The sequence below is a fragment of the Triturus cristatus genome, chromosome 6, assembly GCF_964204655.1.
Source record: "Triturus cristatus chromosome 6, aTriCri1.1, whole genome shotgun sequence".
In the NCBI taxonomy this organism is placed as follows: Eukaryota; Metazoa; Chordata; class Amphibia; order Caudata; family Salamandridae; genus Triturus; species Triturus cristatus.
Genome location: NC_140589.1, coordinates 1,020,678,077 through 1,020,696,664, shown reverse-complemented (window position 1 = coordinate 1,020,696,664; position 18,588 = coordinate 1,020,678,077). Strand labels below are relative to the sequence as shown.

Here is an 18,588-nt window from a genome sequence, read left to right as displayed (position 1 = left end):
GCCTGGGCCAAATCAGCCCTTAAGAAGTGAAGTGTCATCTGATTATATGAGGGGTGCTGTATACTTGTAATTATTTATTGGGGGTACTGTATTTATTGAATTTTTATCTATTTATTGCTGCACTATATTTATAGGTCCACAGGACTTGTTGGTGTACAATATTTATTGGTACAGTATTTATTGCCTCAAAGTATTTAATTGTCTGTATATATTGCACTTGTATTTATGCCCTGTTATTTATGATCACCCCTATTTATTTCATCAAACAGCCAATATTTATCTGACCTGCACTAATTGAAACTTGTATATTGTGATTGACCTATTTATTTTTCCAATCAGCAATTAAGAGAAAAAGATAAAGAAAGAATATTTTCATAACTTTTACGGTGTAGAGTCGTTTTTGGAACGGATGCACGCATGGTTCTTGTATGGGTATATTGTATGCTTAGCACTGCGCCTGTTTCCTGACCACTCGAGCCAAGCTACCACAGTGTGTTCGGGGAGTCCACCACCACCCTGCGGAGTGGGAGTGGGCGTTTCCAACACTCTCCAATAGCAATTGTTTGTAAATGTCACAACTTTGACCACGTCCTTCAATATGTCTTTATCAGACTGTGGCCAAGATATTGATCTGCTCATAAAAGTGGCAGATGGCAAACTGCACTGGAGCTGGAACACTTTTTACAGTGGGGTGCTGGGAAATCTTGGTGTTTATACTAGTGATTTTAGCAAATTTGAATAACCCTTCTGCAGCACTGCCTCTGGTAAGGCCTCACAACCTCTTTTGTGTTAAAATGAGGCCATATATAAAATATGTTCACTGAAAAGAACAAAGATTGAAGTGACATTATAGTTAGGTGAAAATTCCATTGACGACGTAATGTTTTAAACGGAAAAAAAACTGAAGTTATACCAAGTAACTCGCACTTATGCCTTAAGGTAACTATGCCTTGCACCCCACCATGAACAGTCATGTAATCAATTGTTTCATTTCAAATGTACAAAAACCATACGTAAAGCCAACCCCTATGCCCCCCACCCCATGCTGTGACCCCCTTTTGCCTACATGTCTGTCAGTCTTTCTTTTAAATAATTTTATGGTTCCATTTTGTGGGCTGGAAAAATGTTAAAAGAAAGACTCGGACATATTGTGTTTTTTTTTTTTTGTTGTTTATTTTTAAATTAAACCAACATGTCTGAGTCTTTTTTTTCACCCTACAAAGAGGCATTCATAAAAAACATGCACAAGAGGGCCTTGCACTCATCATCATCAGTCTTTATTCGATTTAAAATGAATCATAAAAGACACAAACATAAAAGCAAGAGCACAATTATTGTGCCCACAATAATACCGGACACCAATAAATACATTAAAAAGGCTATTAAGAGAAACATTAAATAAGTAGTATGCTGATGAATAGATCTTGAAATAGTAAGAAAAACACACTATCAGTTACACATTCTAAATCACTAGGCTGAAAGACCAGGCTCGACACACATTGATAACCCAGTTCCCATGTTCCCTAACAGAGCTCCTGGGATATTCCTGATCGCTTTTCTCCGTAAAGACCATGCCCAACCCAGATATTTAGCTAGGGCCACTGCACTCAAACTGAATAGCATAGAACTACAGTTAGCAGTGCTTTTAAAAAATATGGTAAGTTCTCCTGGCGTCATGGACTTGAAGTCCCAGGAGACTTGCTGTTTTTTATATTTTTTTATGTTGCTATGGGGCTGTGTCACTTCCTGCAACCACTCGCCCCATAAAAATAATACTTGGTGATGCTCTTGCCTCTTCTAGGAGCAACATAAGTAGTTAAATATTGTATATCATAATGCGTTATGGCGTGCTTCTTCCTAGTAGGCATAAATGATAAATGAGCGGCTCCCGCCACTCATTTTTTAGTCACTTTTTAAAACAAATTATTGTGGGTGTCTCGGTGCCCATCCGGAACACCCATATATTATTTTTCATAAGGGGAGGGCGGCTCACGGCCCGACTCCCAAGCCTTTGCAGGCCCCAGGGACTCCATCCCCCAGGGCATCAGGTGGATGCCCCTGTGCCCACCCAGGACATCCACAAAACCCTACTTTGGGGCCTGAGGGGGGTGGGAGCCCCAGAGCCCTGTGACCCCAGCCAGCTCCCCTTTTTGTAGATTTTTGGCCCCACAGATAGGGTCTGCAGGGCCCATCAGAGGCTCGGGAAAGTGGGCCCTGCGCCTCCTCCCCCTTTTTGTTTGTTTTACTAATCTCCCTGGGTGATTGGGGCCTGGGATCAGTTAGTAGCTCAGCGAGGGGGGCTGCATAGTCACTCCCCTCTATCTAGTATTTGGAGCACAGGAGTCGCTCCAATTGCAGAATTAAAAAATTTATTTTTATTGTGGTCCCAGGAGAAGCCCACACAAGGGTAGGAGGCAGGGTATTCCAAGACTACCCCCTATATCATTTTGGTTTAAAAAAAAAAACTCAGGACAAGAGACACACGGTGTGTGTGTGTGTGTGTGTGTGTGTGTGTGTGTGTGTGTGTGTGTGTGTGTGTGTGTGTGTGTGTGTGTGTGTGTGTGTGTGTGTGTGTGTGTGTGTGTGTGTGTGTGTGTGTGTGTGTGTGTGTGTGTGTGTGTGTGTGTGTGTGTGTGTGTGTGTGTGTGTGTGTGTGTGTGTGTGTGTGTGTGTGTGTGTGTGTGTGTGTGTGTGTGTGTGTGTGTGTGTGTGTGTGTGTGTGTGTGTGTGTGTGTGTGTGTGTGTGTGTGTGTGTGTGTGTGTGTGTGTGTGTGTGTGTGATGTTTGTCAGTTTTATTGTTTGTCAGTTTTATTTTGCCTGAAAAAGTTGTTGAATTCTTGTCTGCAAGATGTATTATCCTGTTTTCTATTGTGGTCCACTTTTTTCATATTTGTGTGTTTTCTTGAAGTTTACGTATCCCGTAAGGCAGAAAAAGTCAAATAGCTAAATTTTACAGTCTTCCAAAAATCAAGTTCGTTTTATGATTTGCTTACCTTAGTGGGGAGGGAATTCCAAAGATTTCAAGCAACACAGTCGTTGTTTAAGAACACTGACAGGTACCTGACTGGCAGGCAGGAGCATAACACAAACTCTTGCAGCCCCTGCAGTGTGGGGTGGGGGCCTCCAGGGTCCTTCATTCAGTATAAATCCTATCGATATCTGTGAGATTTAGAAGTCTTGGTGCCCCTCATCACATTCTGCAGTATGGTCACAGCATTTTGGAGTTACACTACTGATGGCTAGAGCACAGAATATTGCACAGATCCAAAGATGATGTAACTGTCCCACAACCACCTTTGAAAGGACCTTATTAACGATAAAGAGACCAGATGTAGGACATTAGTTGCGTGTGTACTCTCGGACCATTTGTGCTTTTTTTTAACATTAGAGTGAAGATCATATTTTAGAGGTGCAGGTACTGCACGTTTTTGTGCAACAATTGTCAATATTGTTTCATATCATTTAGCCAGAACCCTGTAAACGCAGAGTTATTCATCCTTTTTCTAGATTAACCTTTTGTAATAATTAGATGATATTTAATAAACCAGTTATACCACTCAAGAGATAGTCAGGGAAGACAAAGTAAGCCAACTGTTCCCAAACACAATATGATTAACACAAAAGAAGTAGGTTGCCTGTACCCATAAACTGGGCAAGAGATTGTGGTAAGATCTGGAAAATTGAATACTGTAGTTCATGTATGGTCTAAGAGGAGGCCATCCTTAATGGAAGAGGATGCCTCACACACAATATTGTGTCACGCTTCATCATAGGCATCCTCTCCCTACCCTGGTAAGATGGTGCAACCAGGGCGGACTCATCCTCTGTGAAGACTTGGCAAAAGAAGGGAGTTCTTGCATAAAACTTACAGGCCAAAAACAGGATCCAGTTCTATTAAAAAAAATCTTGAGGTTCCTCGGTTATCACCTTTAATTGTGAGGACCTCAAGAACATTAAAAACAAATATGTTGATGGAGTCTACAGAGCATAATGTCTCTCGGTCCATCCTCTAATAAGCCAAAGATTTAATAAACCAGTACCTGGTAGGGCTGGGGGCACCATCTTCAATCCCACAGAAAGCTTTTAAATCACATTAATGTATTTTCTTATATGCAAAGTGCAACATTATAACTCAGCTCCTGTAGAGTGGGATCAGTTGACTGTCTTGTCTGCAGATACCAAGGAACATGTTGGGTGTGGCACATCTCTGGAAGTGGTCTGAGTCTTAAGGAATGTCTTCTCCTTATCTTTAGCGGAACATACAGCGTTATGATGCATATGTATTTTCTACATTGCTTTTTTTGATACCTTGCCCTGCACTTTGCATCAAGTGTGCGTGTCATTATTTTTAATTATTTTAGTTTCCAGGTATACCCGAGGGCAGTATGGGTTTTACCCAGGCTCTAATTTTAGGGGTCAAGTTATCTATAGACCTACTTATAAATGTACAATGTTGGTTTACACTGAATATAAGATTTACGTATTTTGGCTTTTAAGGATGATTGTTCTGACAGCACAAGACGTCTTTTCTAGGGAAGATGTTGCAGCTTATATTCTTTCTGTACCCCTCCAGATGTTCTCATGGTCTTTCATTGGAGTATATGTCCCTCTATCCAGACTTCCTTTTCCTCTCAGCTCCTAAACCTCTTCTATTCCTTAACCACAGTTAGAACGTTTCCCGCTCATAGATGGGTTTTTCAGTTTCATCTTTTCCCTTGTTACCCATTTAAAACCTATAACCTGTATGTAGCACCCTGCCATTGATGTTGCTATGAGCAATAGGTCTGTCTAGTCTGCACTTCAATAAATTATCTGCCCGAGTCCTCTCTGGCTCATAGAGGCCCTCTTCAGCCATATGAAGCAGATTATCCTGCATCTATGTATACATTCCTGTACCAGTTGCTTGGCCCTGTCTTATTTTGAAACATCTGGGAATCTTGACTTTCCACCCTCCAGTGATCTGTATCGAGTGAAAATCCCCCTGTGTTACATCCTCCTGTCGTAATAATTTACACACTTCACAAAATCTTCTATGGGAGCTTCAAAGGCTGTTTCCTACTGTATGTATAGAAATCATGGGAATGTGGGAACTTTAAACGAAGCTGCTTTTACCACTAAAGTTAGAGGAAGTCTTAGCTAGTGTTTATCATCGAAAATCAATTCTGCAGGCCATACCCAAATTAAGGTAGAGGATTTCCTCGCTCATGTCTATGGTGTTTATTGCCAGACACATAAATTAACATTTCTCACTCTGTAGAGGGCATTGTGTTGGAACTGCATCCTGCTCCTCTCCCCTAGATGTTGGATCAATTTACCCCAGTCAATCATAGGGCTACATTGCCTCCCATAGTCCTGAAACATGTCTAAAACTCTGTAACCCAGTACACTAGGTTCCCCAAGGAAAATTGTGAGATTTGCTCACAATGCAGACCTATTATGTTTCCCTCCCTGTGGTCACTCAAATCTGTTTATTGCCCTTTTCTTATACAGTTGATCAATTTGAATTTCAGGTCCTGTTCTGTCCTGTCTGTCAAAGATATGCAAACAGACATGGAACTTTGGCAGAGTTGAGCTCATTCACTGCACATACAGATTGTGGTTCACAAATATTGTCTTCTGAATAGATATGAGTAACTATTGTAGTACGTCTGGCTTACAACTGAATTTCATAAGTACTCCTGACTTTACTGCTGGCTTACTCCTGGAAATCATAAGTAATCCAGGGTACTGCAAGAGTAAATTGTGCCCAAATCATTGTAAATTGGGTCCAATATCAATAAGGGCCCCTCACTATTTTAGCCCTATTGTTTCCATTATAGAGATTGCACAGGGTCAACTTGAGCTACCCATTTGAAATAACGCCACTGGGATTTCTGTCTAGCATATGACTGGCCATACTAACCTATGTATTTAAATGGACATCTGCTAACATTTTGATTCTATGTCTATGAAGAGGATTAACCTGCATGAAAACACACTCCTCCACCCACATGAATTTCTTATGGAGAACCATAATAATGGCCTTCCTCAGTTTGGCTAGGACTGTCAGTGTGTTGCTTGCACATGGCAAAAATCGATGTATTCACTCCTATCCCTTTCCAAATCCCTGCAAAAACCTCTGTAAATCCTGTATGTTTTTACCACACTTTCACCCTAAGAGGCATCTTGGGGTTCATAATAGATGTTTAAAATTACCCATTTCATTAGGAATCAGATTCTTAATAATCCTCTACACCTGTCGCTTACTTCCTCCACTTTGGCCTGTGTGACATTGGCATCCAACTTCTCTTTTGTCCCACATTTAATCTTCCATCTGAGATACGTTGTAAGACCCTTTACACAACATCCCTACTAATTATTCTGTGAGCCTGTTACAGGCTCCTTTCATAGTATGAAAATCCTTCTTTCTCCTATGTGCTCTCATAGGAAAATTATAGGCTTTATATCAACCCCATCCAAATGCCTGGATTGTTGTCCCATGCAAAAGTATCCCATTTTGTCTCCATGTTCGTAGGTTCATATGTTGCGCCTCTAGTCAACCAACTCGGGGCATTGTTGAGGTTAAGGATACAATATCCCTCCCTTACTATAAAAAGGTGACTGTGATCCCTTTCCTCTTCCACACCAGGAACTATTGCTCTATTAATCTGGTGTGGCAGTAGGAATCCCCAACCTGATTATTTTTGAACTAACTCAGATTTTGGTTCTTTTCACAAGCTTTTCACAAGCAACTGAACCCATCTGAGTTTACAGCAGAGGACACCTTCCGGTAGCAACATTGCTCAACAGCTAAAACCCCTTTATTTAATTCATTCTATTTTCTTTCCTGATTGTTGTATTAATTGTCTGTCTGCAACTATGGTTTAGGACAAATGCCACGACCTTCCACCCAAAATGTATTATGTATAAATCCCTGAGGGCTTTTTTGCTCCCCACACATATAGTCATTTCTTGGTACTCATTCATCAATACATTGTTGGAAATCATTAATTACCAAACTGCTTGCAGTTTGTGTTTGTAAGAAAATGCCTCTTTTTTCGTGACCACCCCCACTTTTTGACCGATGCTGTTTTAGATCGCTGTACACTAGGACCCTGCTAACTAGACCCCAGTGCACGTGCTCGGACCCATTAAAACTTGTCAAATTGATTCAAATCCATGATTGGTACATGTAACTTACCTGTAATAGTATAGTGTACTCCCTCTGCCCAGGGCCTGTAAGTTAACTGGCACTAGTGGACTGTAGCACTTATTGTGCTGCCACTAAAGTGACCATGCAAAGCATGACCCTAAGCATGCCACAGCAGCCTAGGTGAGCAGTCTTAAAACTGCCGTTTCTACCTGGCAAAATCACCCAATTACCTGACCTAAAACTTCCTTTTAAATAGTCGCAAGTCACCCATAAAATGTGCCTTACCAGCCCCAAGGCGGCAGGGTGCTTGTCATTTGAAAGCAGGGCATATATATTTAATGTTTTTACATGTCCTTACAGTGAAAATGCCCCAAACCTGTTTTTCCTGTAGGAAGGCTGGTTGTGCCATATAAATCACGTATTACAATTAATAAAGCTTACATCAGAGTTGCAATAACTAGAAACAAAGTCCAACTTAATACTAAAGTTTAATTTTGTCTATTTCAAAGATAGTGAGTTTAGAAAGTCACTATTTCTGCCTAAAACCTCTTGTGGCCTTTTCAGAGTTAATACCAACTCTGACCTGACAGCCTGCTGGCCCCCTTGTAAAGAAACGTGAATGGCTCACAGGAAGATGTAACTCACACCTAGGCTTGCCCTTTCCATTGCCCAGATAGTCAGGGTGGCACCAATCTCCGTGAGGGGAAATCCTGTTTCAGAACTGGTTAAAAGGGGGAGTTTCACATTCCCCTTGACATACCCCAGGGGTTTTACCCAGAACTTGACCTAGGGAAAGAAAGATCTGCCATGTTAGATTTTGGTCACTCGGTATCAGTTCTGACGAAGCTTGTAGCTGTGTGGCGATGCTTGGCATAGCTTTGTGTATCTTGGCATAAGTTCCAGATGAAGTTTGCAGTTATGCAGCTCAGCTTTGCATCACTTGGAGTCAGTTCCAATAAAGCTTTCAGCCATACAGCGAGGCTTCACACCAGATTTGATGAAACTTTTAGTTAGTCAAGGAGGAGTTCTTCCTGGAACCAGTTCATCCTAGGTCCAAGACCTGGGGAGGCAACACTTGGGAATAAGGGACTCATTCCAGCAGAGGCCAGCAGACTCAGAGAGGTCCAGTTATAGCTGGGCAGCTGGAGGGAGGCCTCTGGAGCTTGTTGTGTCTCTGTAGCTCAGACAGGTCAGCCAACTGACCCTTTGAGTCACTCAGGGTAGCCTGGGATGAAGGAATTGGGTCCAGTCTCCTTCTCAGAGAGGAAGGCAATCCTCAGGCAGCACAGCACACTTCTGGTAGCAGCAGGTTAGTCCTCTGGTGGCAGGGCAATCCTTCTGAAATGTCCACAGGTCACGGAGTTTACTGATGAGTAGCGCAGAAGGTCCAATATTTATTCCTGGCGCCAGCCTTTGAGTGTAAGGGAAACCCCTATCCTACCTCCAAATTTGGTTCTGGAAAGTTCTTCCCTTCCCTTTCAAGGCTCCAAACTAACTGTTCACGGTGGCAGTAGGTGGTGTCAGGGTCCTTTGTGTGTGCTGGGTGTAAGGTTTTTGAAGTGTAAGGAGGGCATGGCATATCTCCACCCCAGTCATCCTGACATGGTGGCCCATATCTAGTCCCCTTTGTGCCACTGTCTGGGAGTTATACTCAAACCCCAACAGCAAAGCCATTCACAGTTGTGTGACCCAGTATACCGGCAGAAGATACAAATAGTTAGAACAAGTAAATGCCAACTTTCCAAAAGTGGCATTTTCAGGAATGTAACCTAAAATCCAACTTCACCATTAAAGAGGGGTTTAGATTACAATTAATTTGAGTGTAAACAGAATATCTCTATCTGCTCCCAATACAAAGTTAGCACTTATTAAATGTGATAAATGAACCCAGGGTTAGCCAATGGGAGAGATAGGCCTTGCAACTGTGATAAATGACTTTAGGAGTTTTTCACTGTTAAGCTATGTAAAACGTAAGCACACATGTCCTACTTTTTAAAATACAATGCACTTGCCCTCTGGGTGGTTGGGGCCTACCTTAGGGGTGACCTATAAATATTGAAAGGGAAGGAAAATCCACTTGTTGGAGTCCCGTGAGGTGTTCTTGCTGAACATAACTACTTCTGTATTGTCAGTGTTCAGGTTTGAGACAGTCGGTTTTCATCCAGTTAGCGACTTCGGTCAGGCAGTGAGTTTATTTCTTTTATGTTAGTGGTCTTGTGTGAGAGGGAGAATACGAGCTGCATGTCTTCTGCGTAGGAGAGGTGTGTGCACTGATGATGTTGGGCAGAGGGATAATGTATGCATTGAAGAGGGTGGGGCTGAGCAATGAACCCCGAGGCACTCCCCATATGCGTTTGCTAGCATCCTAGGAGTAACGTGATAGAGAGAGGAACCTTGGATGATAAGCTCACGCAGATGCCTGATGAGAATGAGCGGTGATATCATGTCAAATGTTGCAGAGAGGTCAAGGAAAATGAGGGCTACTGTGTCTCCTCTGTCAAGTATTATGCGGATATCATATGTGGCAGTATCATGTGGATGTCGTCTATTGCGATAATGAGTGCTTTTTTTGTCCTGTGGTTGGGCCTGGATCTGGACTGCTTGGTGTAGAGGAATTGTTGGTTGCTGAGGTGGTCGGTGAGGTGTTGGTTGATTAATTTCTCTTAGAACATCGCCAGGTATGGTAGGGGGAAATTGTTCTGTAGTTGGATAGCGTGACTGGGTCAGTGGATGGTTTATTGAGGAGGGGAATGATGGTGGCCAAGTGTCCATGAATGTGGCAGAGTTGATCAAGGTGTTGAGGATGAGTGTTAGTCCTTTGCTGATCGTCCGCAGTCTTTTGGTGAAGATATGCTGGGGGCGAGTGTCAGATGGAACCCCCGAGTGGATGGTCTTCATGGTAGCAGCAATTTCGACAGTGGTGGCGGCAGGCAATGAGGTCAGAGTTTGTAAATGAATTTTATTACTTTAAACCTAGTATTTCTAGATAACCATTAAACATGTATCCATGTTCTCCTGTATTAGTTCTCTGCGAGGTTCTCTCCTAGGCATTCGTTATACTTAGTTCTTCTTTTTAGGTCTACAGTTCCCTTTGTTGCCCTGTTCTTTCAGTGTGGTATTGTGATTGTTTTTGCTCCATATTCGATTATTTTATCCAGTGTACTGAATTGCTACCACATTGCGTTTCTGAGAATTAGCCACACCAAGGGCCAGGCTTCTTGCATAATTCTGGAATATTTAAAGAAAATGCCCTTTTGAGTATGTTGTTTGCCCTTGCGTTTGGGAATGGGCAAACATGTTCCTCCTCTACGAAGGGCACAATATGCCTACATATAATCACTGCTCTTCTGATGAGTTAATCGCTGGTGTGAAGAGTACTCACAGTTGGGTGATCAGCTAAGGCTATAACATTCCTTAACACGATACAAAGTTTGTGATCGGCTATTATGTGTAAGCCAGGATAAGAGGACAAACTAAGTAGTCCACAAATGTAGGAGAGGGGGCACACTTTCCCAGTCAGTAGCAGCAAAATAAAAGGAACCTACATTACAAGATAGCAAGGATTTTGTTGCTGGAGAAACAGGACAGCATGAAAGGAACATAGGCAAAGTGTTTTAGGTGAACAAAGGTTCAGTACAGAACAGAATGCCCAGAGAGAAGAATCCCAACCTGAAACAGTTGTTCATTTGCAGGTCAAAGAAGTTAAAGGAGAGAGGTTTTACACAGGTGGTGATGTCACTATACCTCGACTACCTGGGAAACTGAGCCAGTGGTATAGTAGTAGAGCTCAGCGTTTGTAGGTGCACATTCTCATACAAGTAAATGAGTTGGAGCCTACCCCAGCCTTATGTATTATGTCATATTACCTATGACTTCGTATCGTCTACACTTGGGCAAATAAAGGAGGATCCCGTGTGGCCACTGTCACCTGGAGGAATAGATATGTGGGAGCAGGAGCATGTGTAAGTACTGGGAACCATCAGAGTACTCTTGTCCCAAACAGGAACGTAAGAGATGACTCCATCCCAAAACAGATTACAGTAGGGTGTTAGAAGCATTACTCAAGGGCCGGCAGAGGGATTTTGGACGGGCAGAGGGGTGATTTTTAGCTGTGTGTGATTCTAGAAGAGATTCACGACTCATGGCAGGAGTTATGATTGTGTACTGGTGCATCTATATTTTTGAAGCTTCTGTCAACGGCTACATCACCCACAGCTGTGCCTTAGATACATGTGAGTGTGTATGTCCAGTAATACACCTTCCTTGACCCAGACAGAAATATGGAATGTATCTTCCCCATAGTTCTTCTTCCTACTCATCTGTTATTCAGTGTGACAGTGACATCACATATTGGTGTCTTATATTCTCAACCAGTTTCGTTTCTGGGGTAACAGCATCTTCAATATATAAAGAGCTGCTGATATTAAAACTCTGCCCATTCTGGTATATAGCGGGCATAACAGAGGTCCTGCTGTGGTTAAGGGACAGATGTACAAATGTTAGGAATACCGACTTCCTGATTAAGATTCTCTCCAAATCAGAATTATATATATATTTATTTTGATCAAATATATGATCATTTACATCATAAATATCAAACACATCATATAAGTAAAACCGCTAAAATTACAGTACAATATATCATTTTAAGATAAAATTACTTTAAAACCTCCCATAGCATAAATTGCAACATTATTGGTTTTGAAAGCAATCAATATTTTGTCATATTAAAAACAATTCATGGCACAATTCCATTATTATGAGTTGATCACAGATGCATTTTTGGTTAGTTTTGATCTCTTCCACCAAGCAAACAGTAAGTATCTTGAGATAGCAAAAACCAGCCATCTGGTAGTATCAGACATAAAAATTCTTAATGCATCATTTGGATGTGTGAAGCATAATAAACGACATACAGGCAAAATCCATTTTTTCCGATGATCAACATAGGTCGGACAAAGAAATAGAAAATGTACAAGGGCCTCAGGGGAAGCTTGACAGGTGGGGCATACTGGCAGTATAGATGCATTTTCCCAAGTACTTTTTCTTGAATTTAGAGGCAATGAACCATACCTAAATTGGATATATAGGGCTCTTGCCTGGGGTCGTTCAATGGCATCCATAAACGGTTAAAAACCAACACATCCTTTAAAATCTAGAAAACTAGAGGTTAAGGTGCCATGCGTGTGACTTTCTATACTTTGCCAGTCTGTGAACTTCCAGAACCTTTTTTTAATTAGGGGAACAATTGATTTTCTTATAGACCCTGGGTCCTCCCATAGGGGCCTCAACCCCAGCTTTAAAAACCAATCCTTAATCATATTAAGCCATTTAATGCGACCTCTTTGTCTTTGCAGAGCAATTAGATCTGCCAGGGCCTTCCTCAGCTGGACCTGAGTGTCACTAGTCCAAATCCTAACCCAGAACAAAAGCGCCCTGAGAATAGCAAAATGACTGATAGGTCTAAGGCCTAGATCGAGTCTAAGTGGCAGGAGGGGAATGTTTACAGGGAGATTCAGTATTTCCCTAATGAATTTGTTTTCGGCAAGGACCAAGTCTTTCAGATTTTCCAGCCCCCATAACTCTGCCCCATAAAAGGCTGCACCTAAACCTTTTGCCCTATGGAGTTCTAAAATGGGAGAAAGTGTCCGTAACAGGGAAGCTCTAGCCCTCAAACTATAGCACAATCGGCATTTTGGAGGGTCAAGGTGCTTTTTTCGATTTGTGGTGACCAAGCCAGCTTATCACTGATGCGTACACCTAGGTAATCAAACGACCTAACCTGCTCCAGGGCCTGACTATGTAGCATTATTTTACCTTTGTGTGATTTATATGGATTAAATGTCATATATTTGGTCTTTGAACAATGTATGACTAATCCCCTGTCTATGCAGGCTTTATCAAATTTGTTCAGGAGGTTCTGAATCCCTATAGGTGTCCAGGCTAAAAGTAGGGTATCATCCGCAAAAAGCAGACGGGGCAATACACTGCCTGCTAATTTTGGGGGATCGCCGCCACAATTAAACAGCTCTCCTATTAACCCATTAATAAAAAGAGTGAACAATGTTGGGGCCAGAACACAGCCTTGACCTACGCCTTTATATATCCTTATATCCTTGGATAGACTTCCATCCAAATTCCACCTAACCTTTGCAAAGGTATTATGGTGCAATCGAATCAAAATATTAAGTAAGTACGGTGGGAGGCCAATATCTTTCAGAGTGGACCACAGTTGGGTGCGATCGATCAAATCAAAAGCTGGTTTTAAGTCCTCAAACACAACGTACAGATGACCTCTGCCCACAGTCACTTCCTTCTATATGAGCATAAGAAATCTGAAGACTTGATCAATTGTGCTGGTGGATGCCCTAAAGCCTGCCTGTAGATCTGACAGGACATTATTGTCCTTAATCCAATTTTGGATCCAATTCAGGACGATTTTGCAGAAAAGTTTTTGGGAGACATCTATAAGGCTGATTGGCCTGCAATTTTCAGGAGAACCTTTGTCCCCTTTTTTGTATATGGGGATGATTTTGGCGCCTCTCCAGGACGCCGGTATCTCTCTTCCACTCAGGATGGTATTAAAAACCACTTGTAGTAGAGGTCTGCATATTTTCGGCTCTGCCCTATACAAGTCTCCCAGAAGCTTGTCCAGTCCCGGGGCTTTCCCTTGCTGTAGTGATTTTATTGCTGTTATTGTTTCCTCTAGAGTAATGACAGTCTCCTCAGGTGAAGTCGGGTTTAAAGATCTATTTTGTAGACCCAGATCAGAGGCCTCACCCTGTCCTGCGTATAAGTATTCAAAGTACTCTTCCCACACATGGGCCTGTATGTGGAAATCATTTGCTGCTTCTAATCTAGGTGACCCTTTGGACAGAAGATGCCAAAACAATTGGCTACTCTTCTGTCTTGAAGCCTCCACAAGCATTCGCCAATTTTCAAATTCCCAGTCTCTTTGGGCCTTATTTTGAGCAATTTTATAGAGCTTCCTATAATCATTAATATCTGATTGGAGTCTTGACCTCACTGCTATGAATAGATCATCCCTTGCTGTTTTACAAGCCTCGTTAAACCATGGAGCAGTTCTATGAGCTGGTTGGGCTTTTCTACACTGTCTTTAAAAGAAGGGTCTGAGTGTGGCGTTTAATTGTAAGAATATGGCCAGAATGTCATCTTTGCTATTATCAGTATTACTCAAGCCTGGGAGGACCTGCTCTACTTCTGAATACATTTTTGACAGAGCTGTTTGATCGGCGAGTATCATTGGCCACTGGACTCTTTTATCATTATTACTAGTAATTATTGGGGTGCTGTTGTACTGGGGCTGACCATATAATAGTGATAAACCAGACAGTATGAGAACCAAAGCGTTATGGTCGCTGTCTTCCCGGTTTAGTATGACCATGTCATTGACATTTGCCTATAATTCGAGATCAACAAGAATATAATTAATTCTGCTTTTTCTGTCACCCCTCTTGAAGGTATGACGTGCTTCTTTATCAGAGCATGTCCTACCATTGCAGGCTCGTACCCCATAGTCAATAGTAAATGAAAGAATCTCTTGTCCAACCCTAGTACGCTTCTTGAACGGTGGTATCTGGAGCTTTGCGATCCCTCTGGCTTCATCTCCTTTTGCTAGTAAGTCCTGTATGTAGTCAACAGGTTCATATGTTATATTAAAATCACCTGCAACTATCAGTCGATGGTTCCCCTTGAGGGTGTCAAGATAATTGGTAAGTGTTGTTATAGTCTCGGAAAGCTTGTGGGCACTACCAAAGCGGTTATATATATTAAATAACCCAACTTGAGTGTTCCCTTTTAGCGAGCACAGTTCAATCCCAAGTATTTCTTCTGAGCAGATGTTTAACATCTTAATTTTGCATGCCAATGTGTTTTTGACCCATATCAAAGGCCGCCGGCAGGGCGACCAACTGTTGACTGCGTAGCTTGGATACTATATGTGGTAAACCCCACCCTGTGCACTTGCCCTACAGCCCAAGTCTCCTGCAGTAGGCATATGTGAAAATCATCTACTAGATTGCACCAGTCAGGATCAATTAGCTTAGTTTTTATACCTGATACCATGATAGGATTTTCATATCTTAAGAATTGAATGAGGGTGCCTGTACTTGACCCCTGTTAATTTGTTCCATGGATTCAGTTTGTTGATGATGTCTATTCTTTCTAATTGGGTCCCCTGATGAAACAACATTATTACTAGGATATTCTGGGGTTACCTCCAGCTGCGTAGCATGTGGCTCCTCAGGAATTATTGATGGTGTGATCGATGCTATTGGTGGTCAATCTTGGGAATCTAAATCAGACAGTACTTGATATCTGTTGCTAAATTCCAGAAGGGAAACCTCCCTATGTGTAGCGGTCATCTGTGTGGTGGGCCTGTTAGCTAGGATACCCACTCCTCTATAGTCAAGATGTCTATAAAAGAACCCAAGTGATTGTGACCCCTACCAACCAGATATCCTGCCAAAGATGGAGATCTGCAATTTATAACAATACTCCATCGAGGGACTTTGCCAGCGGACCAACCCAGCCTACCCGCCTTAGGTACAGAATATCCCGATAATAGATGCTAGGTAAATTGGTATTCTGGGTTAACCAATAATAAACTTTGTTTTTCAGCTCAGTCTGTGACTCCTTTTGACCATCCTGCAGCGGGGGAACACTAGTGAGAATTGCCACATAAGGGCAACACTCCGGTGGAAGGTGCAAGGTCACCCTATCATCTCGGCTGAGTGAATTATTTTTGGGCAACAAATCAGAATTAGGAAATTGGTATTCCTAATATATGAAACACATTGAGTTGCGTTTAGGGATTCCTTGGGGCTCGCAAAACAACCTACATCATAACTATTAATGAGGTAGGCAGGGACGTAACACAGGCCTGCAGGGTGCCCCCTCAGCACTGTTCTCAGGCCTGAGAGCTCCATCTTAAATACTAAGTGGTTGCCCCTTCATGTACCTTGAAGGGGGGCCCCCTCAACTTTCGTCACGCCAGTGGAGGTAGGTCGCAGTTTTCAACTCATTAGGAATCACAGCCATCATAGGGATGGTGGCTTGCTGAAGTCAGCAGACCACCATTTCTGTGATTGCTTTTTAATAAAGCAATCATTTGTTTTTTGTTTTAAGGAGTCTGTTTTCCTTAAAGGAACACAGGATAAATGTTTTTTTTTGTTTTTTTTTAAATGAAACTTTGCAGTTTCATTTTTTAGGAGTAGGCAGTGGGACCACTGCCTGCTATTAAAAAATATCTGAAAGGGGAATTGGTTCCCAAAGGACCCCTTCCCCTTTGTGAATGGGTTACCTCCCGTGTTAATCTGTTGTTAAAGTATTACTGTTCTGCAACTGGAACTTGGTCGCACGACATTAAGGCATACCATTCTGATTTGGTATTTGGAAGGGACGTCCTTCCCAAATACTGAATCGGTATTTGGCAGAAAATGCATATTGCCATTCGATAACAATTTACCTAATCGCAATTTGCCTTTTTTCACATTGTAAAAATTGGATCTGGCCATTTGTACATCTTGCCCTAAGTTCTCTACTGATTGAATCCTTGTGATTTCAGTGCTTCTGCAGGCATTGTGGTGTTTCTGCTGTTTGCTGGTTTCAATCTAGAAGCACCTGCCCTTTCAGTCCTATGGTTTACGCACTTCTGCTTGTAGTCTCTTCCCGCACATCTTTGCTAGTGTGAGACATTCATGCGGATCCATATAGTTCATTGATACCCTTGTTTAATTTTGATACTAAAATGTACATAATCTCTCACTCTGGTCACCTTTGGTATTTGCTTTTGGGCTTAGTCCGAATTGTAAACACTTAAGGGATGTGGAAAAAAGAACTCTGTTCTACATTTCTGCCTCGATTCTCCAAGTCACTCAACATCATACGTAAGCTTAAAACTTTAGTCAAGGTTTTATTTGTCATTTTCTTGTGATTCCACGCTAGGTACAATTGGTCAAGACAGAGGTATTAAGCAAAATGATGACATCCCCTGTTACGCCCCTAACCCCGGCAGAGTGTGATGAGCGACCCCTGAGTCTCCTATATCGCAAAGATATTCATTGGCCTTGAACTGAAAGCAGTGCTTAATTTGTAAAAAAAAACAAAGTGCCAGGGTCCTCGTCAAGCGGCCACTGCAGCTTGAACCACCCCTTGCCACTGCTAGCACTGCCAATGACAGTACTAGCCAATACGAACCAACACACTACTGCTACTATTGTGATAATTCTGACTGTTGGACCCCACAAAGCTATAATAATAAGTTGGACAGCAAGAATTCGTTATTTTTTAATGTCTATTGAATTAACAAACAACTATTGTTCTGCTTATCTCAAAATTACACAAACAGCGCCACCAGGTGGCTGCTGTCATTAGTACCGGAGCCGAGCACTGGAAACAACCTGCTCAAATTAAGCACTGGCTGAAAGGGGGCCCTCTGAGGATTAGGTGCCTGTGTTACGCCTCTGGCTCAAAACGTTCTTTCACTCTCTGGCTTATTTTATGCATGATACTCCCCTGCAGGGATTACAATGGCATTTGGGACCCTCTATGAATAATACAAGAGTGTTGGTGGCATTATAAAAACATTGTCTTACAGATATATGCAGGTCAGCATCCTGGGACACATTTGATTCCTTCTTGAAACAATACTATGCATATGCGTTTCAAGATTTAAATCTATGTTCTTGAGGGGAGATTTAGCATACATTGGGTAGGTAGAGTGATTAAAGCGTAGATGCACAATTATTTAATTTAGGGGGGTTTGAAAAGTCAATGCAACTAGTAGTTTTATGTCAACATGCAAATGTATAGTAAGGTGAGCAGGATAATTAGGTGGGTAGGAATAGTTATGGTCTGGGGGTGGTGTAAATAGGGATAGAATGATAATTTGATTTAGCATTTGGAGGGTAATAAGAGATAGTGCATGTTGGAGAAGTGGGTGCTGGCAAGAGAAACATTTGATAAGCAGGATTCAACTTTGTCCTTTGATAGGTAGCATTCATATAGAGGATTCTTCCCATTATTTTGGATTTTGACTTGTTCTATCTAATGTGAGGTACCGTGCAGTGTGGAAAGTCTGAATAGCTTACCCTTTGCGTTTAACAAATAAGATTTGGAGGAGTGAACCATCTCTGGAGGAGAGGATGTAGCCTTACGGCTAGAGCAGTCGACCTCGAAGCTGGGGAACCGGGTTTGAGTCTCGGCAACGATGCTCAACATCCTGTGATTCTGGGCAAATCACTTAATCTCCCAATGCCTATCAAAAATGAATGTCTCCATCTGTAACGAAACTGGTGCCCATGTAAAGCGCTCTGATACCCGATGTCTCGGGTCAAGTTTGCGCTATATGAAACTAAACAAATATATACATATACTGCGCTTTGGGGCTATTTCTAGATAGGTTGCCACATTTGACAAAAAAAATCTCATTCTG

The 18,588-nt window shown here is 42.0% G+C and overlaps 1 protein-coding gene across 1 annotated transcript in view; it reads left to right on the top strand.

Moving 5' to 3' along the window:
* The window catches only part of LOC146820941 (two pore calcium channel protein 1-like), a 653,069-nt gene that overhangs the window by 314,074 nt on the left and 320,407 nt on the right, over nucleotides 1-18,588 (top strand). The window lies entirely within an intron of this gene.